The 10,827-nt window shown below is 39.0% G+C and overlaps 1 non-coding gene across 1 annotated transcript; it reads left to right on the forward strand.

Annotated features, from left to right (window-relative positions):
- The first annotated feature begins 3,893 nt into the window (after positions 1-3,893).
- On the forward strand, positions 3,894-3,997 carry LOC112730791 (small nucleolar RNA R71). Its single transcript, XR_003166600.1, has one exon. It is a non-coding gene; the product is annotated as a small nucleolar RNA R71 (small nucleolar RNA).
- The last annotated feature ends 6,830 nt before the right edge of the window (positions 3,998-10,827 follow it).

Below are 10,827 nucleotides of genomic sequence, written 5' to 3' on the forward strand. Positions count from 1 at the left end.
TTGGATGGTTCATTGCTTTGTTATTCATTTAACCATTCTTGGTTACTTTAAGCTCAAGAAAATGCATAAAACAACTAAAACTAACAGAAAAATGCTAGTGAAACTAGCCCAAGATGCCTTGGCATCACAACACCAAACTTAATACTTGCTTGTCCCTAAGCAAGTCCTGAGTTATTTGAGAAGAAAGTATGAAACAGAAAGTAATGACATTGGCTATATTAGTAAACACTTGAAGTTCATCAGAAGGGTTTTATGCAGAAAGTTGCAGCATCACTTTTTCATTCTTATCAGGTAAGATTATCACTTTTTCATTGCATTTATCAAACACTGCTATGGCCTCTTGTTATTCTTATGTCCTTGGCACTTTTCTCTTCTTTGTTTTTCTTTTCTTTTTCTTTGAGCTCCTTTGCTCCTTGTTTGCTTAGTGTCATGTGTTGCACACGCCTTTGGCATTTTCTTTTTCTTATCAGTGCACTACACATATCCACTGCAGGCATTTTAGTTCACATTTCTTCTTGAGACATTGGTGTCCAGCACCTCTTTGTGTGACTAAATGTTTTGTATTTAGGTTGCTCTTGATAATGGACTTTTAGTTGATAATCCCAGGTTAGTTAACCCAAGTTACCAAGTGTTGAAACACTCCTCAGAACCTATTCATCCAAGCATATCCTTAATACATAAACACCACAGGCATTTGTCTCAGAAGTTCAAACCATTGGTGCCTAGCTTATTTTCTCAATTTTTTTTGCTTTTTGGTTGCCCTTTTTCAGTGGCTTTTTCTTCTTCTTTTTCTTTCTTTTTCATGGCCAAAGACATTTATTCATCAAGATCCATATACAGTTTTCAATTTCTACACAAAAAATGATAATTCTACACTCTATTTCCAGTGATCTGACTAAACAATCAAGCATGCATACCACCACTCAATTCTACTTGATTTGTCACTAATTGAGCCAAGTTACTTTTGTTCAAACTTTTCTTTTATTTTTGGAAACAGAACAAGCATGGCAAGCATTTGTTTAAGAAGGTGAAGTTATATCCAAACATCTAAGCATTCACTTTATTCAAAGCAATAAACAGACAAACATACTAGTGACTTCACATTCTAGAAAGATTCAACAATTACAGTTTAAACCAGAACAAGCATGCTTTTGTTTGCCCTTTTTAAAGAATTGTCAAGGAACAACACCACCTTGTGAAATTTCTTGTTTTCTCTTTGTTGCCATGAAACAATTTGATTTCTCCTTCTTCTCCTAGTTGTTGCTTCATGTTCTTTCTAAGATCCTTGTTTCCTTTCCTGCAAAGAGTGATGAAGTTGCTTGCTTCTCAAGCACTTGAGTGGTTAGCTCAACTATGTATGGGCAAGTGTCTGAGTCTTAAGTTGGTGTGTGAACACCAAACTTAGTCTCCTACTTACTTCTCTGTTCTTTGAATCCTTGAGTTCTCCTTGGAATGAAGTTGCTGCTAAGGATTTTAAGCATTTCTGTGATTGCTTAGAATGGTTGTTCCTTTCATGTAATTCAAAGGTTGTTGTGTTCAGTTGATCTTTATGGTGGAACACCAAACTTAGAGTCACACATTCCCCTTTGAATTATTGATCCACGAATTCATTGTTTGGTGTGAAACACCAAACTTAATTCTTTGCAATGCACATAAACTACTTCACCCTTTTTATTGAAACAAATAAAAGAAACAGCAAAGGGGTATTACCTCAGGTTGGGTTGCCTCCCAACAAGCGCTTCTTTAACGTCACTAGCTTGACGGTTGTCCCTTGTTAGGGTGGATTGTAGTGCTTGATGCCTTCTCCTCTCATTATGAAAACGTCCCCATTTGATTCCTTCATGACTTCTAAATGTTCCATAGAAAGAACTTTCCTGATTGTGAACACTTGAGGGAGCTGGGAAGGAATGGTTTTGAGGCCAGGTGGGATTGGCAGATAATGACTTGATATCACTTTATCTCCCGGAGAGAAACCTTCAGTGGGAATTTTCTTGTTTCTCCACCCTCTTGGCAATTTCTTTACAATTCTTCCCTTTCTCTTGATGATTTCTTCATTGACCCTTATGTCAGGAGGATCCTTCTGATCTGCTTCTATTGATTCTTGTGGCTTTAACTCTTGCAATTCTTGTTTGCCTTCCAAGGACTGTTTCAGAATTTCAGCTGCTGGATTGCTTTCCTCCAAACACAGATGGCTACTATCATCCTTAGCCTTTTCATGTTCTGGTTCAGGCTCAGATGCAGGTTTGAAAACATTGAAAATGAGCTGTTCATCATGTATTCTCAAAATTAGCTCTCCTTGTTCTACATCTATGAGTGCTCTGGCAGTGGCTAGAAATGGCCTTCCCAGAATGATGGGGTGTAGGTAGTTTTCCTCCATGTCCAAAATGACAAAATCTGTGGGGAAGAAATAATTTCCCACTTTCACCAGCACATTCTCAACTACCCCTTCAGCTTGCTTCTGAGTTTTGTCAGCCAGTTGTATGATTACATCAGTGGATCTCACCTCATTCAGTTGTAGCCTCTTCATAAGAGTCAGAGGCATCACATTTATGCTAGCTCCTAGATCACAGAATCCTCTGTCAATTTTTGTTTCCCCTATGATGCAGGGGATATGAAAACTTCCTGGGTCTGTTTTCTTAGAGATTATATCCTTCTTGATGAGGGCACTGCATTCTTTGTTCATTATTACAGTTTGTCCTCCCTTCAAAGCTCTTTTCTTGCTCAGCAATTCCTTTAAATACTTGATATGTGTAGGCATCTGCTGGAGAATCTCAAGAAAGGGAATATTGATATGGAGAGACTTAAATGTCTCTAAAAACCTTGAATAGGTTTTCCCTTTTTCACCTCCTCCTAACCTCTGAGGAAATGGTGCTTTTGGTTGGTATGTTTCCAGCATGCCTTTTTGCATTTCCTTGGCTTGCTCAGTTTCACTTTCCTGCTTAGCTTCTTCCACACCTTCCTTCAAGATTACTGGCTCCTGTTCTGAGGGTCTGATTCCTTCTTCTTCTGAGACTTCCTTCAATATGGTGATGGCCTTGCATTCTTCCCATCTCACTCTCTTTTGTTCCCCCTTAGGATTCTTTTCTGTGTCACTAGGGAACACTGCAGTTGATTTGGGGGCCTGTTGAGATAGCTCTCCTACTTGAGACTCCATCCTCTTGAGTTTTTCACCATGGGTTCTTAAGGTAGATCTCACATCATCCCTGAAGTTTTTCAACTCAATTATGTCCTGACCCATGTGTGCCAGCATTCCTTCTATCCGGTTTAATTGATCTTGAAATTGTTGGTTCGGATTAGGTTGGGTAGGTTGATTATTTTGGCCTTGATATGATGGTTGTGAGTAAGTGTTTTGTGTGGCTTGGTATGATCTTTGGTTGGAATTTTGGTATGTGGAATTGTTATGTTGGTTGTGGTTGTAAGGTTTGTGGTTTTGTGGTTGGGTTTGTTGGTTCCCCCACCCAAAGTTTGGGTGGTTTTTCCATCCTGGGTTGTAAGTGTTGGAATGTGGATCATATGATTGCCTTTGTTGGTTTCCCACATAGTTGGCCTCTTCCCAATCACCTCCTTCAATGCTTACTTCCTCTTGATCTTGTGTGTGTATTGCAGCCACTTGCTTTGTTTCTAATTACCTGGTAAGCTCTGCTAGTTGCTTGGCAAACACCTTGTTTTGGGCTAAAATTGTATCAACATGGTTCAGCTCCATGACTCCCTTAGTGTTGTGTCTCTCTGAAGCATAGTAGTACTCATTCTCAGCCACTGTCTCAATCACTTCAATGGCTTCTTCCACAGTCTTTTTCCTGTTCAATGAACCTCCCGATGAATGGTCTACCGCCTTCCTTGATTCATAAGAAAGTCCATCATAGAAAATATGCAATTGCACCCAGTCATGGAACATGTCTGGTGGGCATTTCCTTGTCAAATCCTTGAACCTCTCCCATGCCTCGTAGAGAGTTTCACCATCTTGTTGTCTAAAAGTCTGAACCTCAGATTGGAGCCTATTGACCTTTTGTGGGGGGTAGAAACGTGCCAGAAACTTGCTTTCCACCTCATCCCATGTTGTTAGGCTCCCCCTTGGGAATGATTCCAGCCACTTAGCTGCCTTGTCCCTAAGTGAAAATGGGAACAAAAGCAGTTTATAGGCATCTTCCTGGACTCCATTGGACTTCACAGTGTCGCAAATTCTCAGGAATTTTGTGAGATATTGGTTTGGATCTTCATTAGCACTCCCACCAAATGAACAATGATTCTCCACAAGTGATATTAGCTGTGGTTTGAGTTCAAAATTGTTGGCCTGAATGGGTGGTTTCTGAATGCTGCTACCACAATTCCCAGAGGTTGGGTTTATGTATGAACTAAGAACCCTCCTCTCAGGAATGGCATTGTTTCCATCAGCTCTCTCTTGGTTGTGTACTTCTCTATCCATGTTGAGATCTAAAGCTTCCTCAAAATTGTCCTCAGAATCTCCTTCAGATTCTTCTTCTCCCAGTACTCTCTTCCCTCTTGCTTCCCTTCTAAGTCTATGAAGGGTCCTCTCTGGTTCGGTATATGGAGGAGTTGATGTCTCTCCTCTCCTACCTGTCATACAAGAACACAGCACAGGCAACAAACAAGTGAAATACTCTTGGTTAACAGAAGAGTATGGTTAGAGCAGTTGAGGAATTAATTCAAACAGTTAGTGAGTCAGTGAGTTAGTTGCTTGAATTTAAAGGCATAAAGAAAGAAAGCATGTAACAGAGTGCAGAAAGTAAAATTCAACAAGTAGCTTGTACTGAATTAATCAAAACAAAAAAAAATGCTCAATCTAGTTAACTTCCAATTTGAGAATTGTCAATCGAAAACCAATCCCCGGCAACGGTGCCATAAACTTGATGTTGCATAAACTTGTTATGCCACGATTTAGGAAATTGCACGATCGGCAAAATTCCTTCCGGCAAGTGCACCGGTTATCGTCAAGTAAAAACTCACAATAGAGTGAGGTCGAATCCCACAAGGATTGGTTGAGTGAGCAATTCGGATTAGAAGTGTGTTCTAGTTGAGCGGAATCAAGATTTAGATGAGAATTGCGGAATGTAAAATTGGCGGGAAACGTAAATGACAAGAAATTGAAATGACAAGGAATTTAAATGGCGGAATCTTAAATTGCATGAATTAAAGAGCAGAAGCTAAATTGCTGAAAATTAAAAGGGAGTGGGGGTGATTGCATGAATTGAGTTGCAGAATGTAAAAAGAAAGTGGAAATCAGAAATGGGGAATTCATTGGGTTATAGGAGATATTGAGATCTCCGAATCAAAACATGTTTATCTCTTCTTCAACCAATGCGTTCATTGAATTTTGCTTGGCAATCTTATATGATTGGATCCCAATCCCTTGGCTCACCAATTCTCTCTGAAAACAAACAAATTCCCAATCCCTTGGTTTAAATGTTCATAAGAAGAGATGATGCTCGATCACTGATTATACCACACAGTTTCATGAACCACAATTTGGTAGGATTACATGTCACAATATCCATCCAAACCCCAATCCAATTCACTGTGAGAAAGCTTCTCTAGCATGAATCCTCCATTCCTTTCCCAAGGTTCCGAAGGATTCCAATTATGGGTAGTTTCTTTCCCAAGACAACTACCCAATGGAATTAGATCGAGAAGCTTTCTAACAAAATTCAAGAGAAAAGATTGAAGAAGAAGATAAACTATTATTGATTCATTGAATTACAATAGAGCTCCCTAACCCAATGAAAGGGGGTTTAGTGAGTCATAGCTCTGAATTCAATTACAAAGATATGAAAACTAGCAAAATGAAAAGGTAAAAGTCCTTACTAACTTCAATTCTATCCTATTTATACACTTTCTATATTGAGCTTCTGTTGTGTTTCTTGGGCTTTGAGGCCTCTCCCTGCTTTCCTTTTGCCTTGGGTTTATGATCCATAATCTTGATGAGGCTGCTGATCCAAATTCTGTAACATTCATTGAGCCAACTTAGTGATAATCAAATAATGACACATGACTCAATAAATTGAAATTTCAGACTCATCAATCCTTCAGGCCCAATCCCATAAACCATGATATTCAATTGGGTTTCATACCAGAGTAAGTTTAAGTTAATGTTTGTGCTCAAATACTAACTTAAACCGCAATATTTTTGGCCCAGAAACCTTTTCCAAGAGTGGCGTTTAAGTTGCAGTTTAAGCTTAAACTGCAGCTTAAACGCCAGACACTTCCAGTGAAGCCTTTTGTAGAAGCACGTTTAAGCTTCAGTTTAAGGTTAAACTGAAGCTTAAACATGGAAATGGAAGAAGGCAGCCCTGGAGGGTAACTTAGTCGAACACGTTTAAGCTTCAGTTTAAGGTTAAACTGAAGCTTAAACGTGGAGATAGGAAAGGCAGCCCTGGAGGTCGAACACGTTTAAGCTCCAGTTTAAGGTTAAACTGGAGCTTAAACGTGGAAATAGAGAAAGCCATCTGGGAGGTCGAACACGTTTAAGCTCCAGTTTAAGGTTAAACTGGAGCTTAAACGTGGAAGCTGAGAAAGGTAGCCCTGGAGGAGAAAATTTGGTCGAACACGTTTAAGCTCCAGTTTAAGGTTAAACTGGAGCTTAAACGTGGAAATGGCTCCCTGGTGCATTTCCCATTTCTGGCGTTTAACCTCCAGTTTAAGGTTAAACTGGAGGTTAAACGTGGAAATGCTCTCTTGGTGAAATTCTCACTTCTGGCGTTTAACCTCCAGTTTAAGGTTAAACTGGAGGTTAAACTTCAATTCCAGCATTTCTTAGCCTTCATGATTCTGGCGTTTAAGCTCCAGTTTAGGCTTAAACTGGAACTTAAATGCCATTTCCAGCATTATATGGCTTGGTAGTTTAAGTTCCAGTTTAAGCTTAAACTGGAACTTAAACTCCACATGTGATATTCAAGCTTCCTTTATTGATTTTGTTGCTTCCTTGCCTAGCCTCTTCTTCCCTGAAATCATCCAAACAATTACATCAAAGTCTTGCAAAATTTCATGAGAAATCTTCCATTCATAGCATTCAAGTAATATAACTAAAAACTCATGGAATTTGCATCAAAATCATACTGTTTGGATGGTTCATTGCTTTGTTATTCATTTAACCATTCTTGGTTACTTTAAGCTCAAGAAAATGCATAAAACAACTAAAACTAATAGAAAAATGCTAGTGAAACTAGCCCAAGATGCCTTGGCATCAGCCTCCTAAGTTGGCCATCCGTTTCAAGAATACCATACTCAAGCGGGGCAGTAAAGCAAATAGAGATAAGTCTTACCCACTCAAATGAAGGAGTAGATGGCCACCTAAGTAGAGAAGTCTCCAACGTTCTGGACAAAGTATACTCAACTCCCGTCCACCCTTTCCGAAGGACTTCCGCTTCCATATCATTCTCAGACTCAATCAGAGAAGGGTTTTCATATTCAAGGAGTTCATTTGCGGATGTAGATTCATCACTAGGAGGACTTGATTCATGATCCTCATCACCAAGGAAACTTGCTTCTTGATCTATCCCATCCAAGTCTTCATAGGGAATATGCCATAGAGGTTGTGCACTAGCCTTCTTGACTTTAATTTCAATCCTCTTGGAGGAATACTCTACAACTCTTGATTCCCATAGAGGTTCCGCATCTCCTAAGTCTTCAACCACTTCTTCCTCTTCAACTATTACGGCTTCCTCCACTTGTTCCAATACAAGGTCACGTTCCTCATTGTCTACCGGAGTTTCGAGTGTCTTCTTTGATGAGCGGATAATTTATACCCTTTTTGGCATTGTTTTACATAGTTTTTAGTACGATTTAGTTACCTTTTATTATATTTTTATTAGTTTTTATTCAAAAATCACATTTCTGGACTTTACTATGGGTTTGTATATTTTTCTGTGATTTCAGGTATTTTCTGGCTGAAATTGAGGGACCTGAGTAAAAATCTGATTCAGAGGCTGAAAAAGGACTGCAGATGCTATTGGATTCTGACCCTCCTGGACTCGAAGTGGATTTTTTGGAGCTACATAAGCCCAATTGGATCGCTCTCAATTGCGTTGGAAATTAGAATTCCTGGGATTTCCAGTAATATATAATAGTCCATACGTTGCTCGAGATTTGATGGCCCAAACTGGCGTTCAAAGTCAGCCTAAAACATCTTGGCGTAAAACGCCCAAACTGGCACCAGAATTGGAGTTAAACACCTAAACTGGCACCAAAGCTGGCATTTAACTCCAGGAACAGCCTATGCACGAAAAAGCTTCAATGCTCAGCCCAAGCACACACCAAGTGAGCCCCAGAAGTGGATTTCTGCACTACCTGCACTTAGTTACTTAATTTCTGTAAACCCTAGTAACTAGTTTAGTATAAATAGCACTTTTTACTATTATATTCACATCTCTGGATGTTTAGTCCTTAGATCTTTGGCATGGAGGCTGGCCTCACGGCCATGCCTAGACCTTTTTCACTTATGTATTTTCTACGATGGAGTTTTAACACCCCATAGATTAAGGTGTGGAGCTCTGCTGTTCTTCATGAATTAATGCAATTACTACTGTTTTCTATTCAATTCACGGCTACTTCTTCTCCAAGATATACTCTCGTACTTAATTCAGTTAAGTCAGAATGAAGGGGTGACCCGTGACAATCACCCAATCTTTGTTACTCGCTTAGCCAAGATCCGCGTGCTTGACAACTACAAATCGGTCTAAATGATGTTTAACGTAGTTATTGGACGACAGCTGGAGTATATTCTCTTGGATATTTAATACACGGACTGAGTCCGTAAGATTAATATCTTCATGGCATAGGCTATAATAATTGGCAGCCATTTCTGGGATCCGAAAAGTCTAAACCTTGTCTGTGGTATTCCGAGTAAGATCTGGGAAGGGATGACTGTGACGACCTTCAAACCTACGAATGTTGGGTGCAAGTGACAGTCTGCAAAAGGATCAATGGATCCTATTCCAACGCTAGTGGGAACCGATAGATGATTAGCCATGCGGTAGTTGTACCTGGTATTTTTCATCTGAGACGAGAAATTTGACAGTTGATTAACCGTGCAGAAACCGTAGGGGACCATTTTCACTGAGAGGATCATACAGCTTGCCATGGAAGGAAGTAACGCATGGTTGGAAGAAGGCAATAGGAAAGCAGAGGTTCAGAAGCAACAAAGCATCTCCAGACCCTTATCTGAAATTCCCACCAATGAATTACATAAGTAACTTTATTTTATTTTATGTTTTATTTATCTTTTAATTATCAAATTCTCATAACCATTTGAATCCACCTGACTAAGATTTACAAGGATGACCATAGCTTGCTTCTAGCCGACAATCTCCGTGGGATCAACCCTTACTCACGTAAGGTTTATTACTTGGACGACCAAATGCACTTGCTGGTTAGTTGTGCGGAGATGTGAAAAGTGTGAATCACAATTTCCCACACCAAGTTTTTGGCACCGTTGCCGGGGATTGTTCGAGTTTGGACAATTGACGATTCATCTTGTTGCTTAGATTGGGTAATTTTATTTTATGTTTAAGCTTTTTATTTTTATTTTCGAAAAAAAATAAATATATTTATAGTTTTCGAAAAATATACAAAAAATTAATAAAACCATAAAAACAAAAAAATTTTGTGTTTCTTTTTTGAGTCTAGTGATGCACGGAAAAATTGTCTCGTAACAAATTTCCTTCGGTAAGTGTACCGAATTTTGTCGTCAAGTAAAAACTCAGTAGAGTGAGGTCGAATCCCACAGAGATTGATTGATCAAGCAACTTTAATTAGAGGAATGTTCTAGTTGAGCGAATCAGAATTTGAGTTGAGAATTACAGAAAATAAAATGGCGGAAAAGTAAATAACAGAAAAAGTAAATGCTAGAAATAAAGAGCTGAAAGTAAATGACGGAAAGTAAATTGCAGAATTGTAAATGGGAATGGGGTTACTGCTCATAAAAGTAAATGACAAAAACTAAAGAGAATGGGTAAGATCAGAAATGGGGAGTTCATAGGGCTCAAGAGATGTTGCATTCTCCGGATCAATTTCATTTTCATCTCTTCCTCAATCAATGCATTCATTGATCTCCTTGGCAATCTTAAGTGATTGAGTTACAATTCCTTGTAATTCAATCTCTCAAATCTTGATCAATAGCCAATTCCTTGGTCAATCGCTCATGAGAAGAGATGAAGTATGGTCACTGATTATACCACATGCATTTCCCGAATCAAGTATTGAGAGGATTATAGTCACATATCCATCCAAACCCAATTTGGTCCAGCATGAGAAAGCATTTCTAGCATGATCTCTTCCTTCCTCTTTCAAGGTTCAGAAGAGATCCAAGTTTGAATAGCTTCTTTTCCAAGATAACTATCCAATTGGATGAAGATCGAAAGCTTTCAAGTAAAATCAAGAAAACAGATAGAAGAAGAATAATGAAAACTAGTATTGATCCATCAAATTACAACAGAGCTCCCTAACCCAATAAAAGGGGTTTAGTTGTTCATAGCTCTGGAAAATAAAAGCAAAGATGGAGAATACATCATGAAAACAAAACTAGAAGTGCAGAGAATGGCAAAATACAGAGAGTAGTTTTCCCCTAATTTTCAATCTTCCTAATCAATTCAAAGCTACTCCTATATATACTACTCTTCTGATCTTCTAGTTGGCTCCTCAAGTCTTGGGTATGGGCCTTTGGATCTTGAGTTTGAAGCAGTTATCTTCTTCATTGGGCTTAGCTTTACTTGCAGAGAGAAAGTGTGAAGTGGGCAAGGACTTTAGCTCAGGACGTTAGTGGTGTTAACGTTAAGTGAAATTGTGGGTTCGAGAACGTTAGTGACAATCACCTTT

Source organism: Arachis hypogaea, chromosome 12 (assembly GCF_003086295.3).
Source record: "Arachis hypogaea cultivar Tifrunner chromosome 12, arahy.Tifrunner.gnm2.J5K5, whole genome shotgun sequence".
NCBI classification, from domain to species: domain Eukaryota; kingdom Viridiplantae; phylum Streptophyta; class Magnoliopsida; order Fabales; family Fabaceae; genus Arachis; species Arachis hypogaea.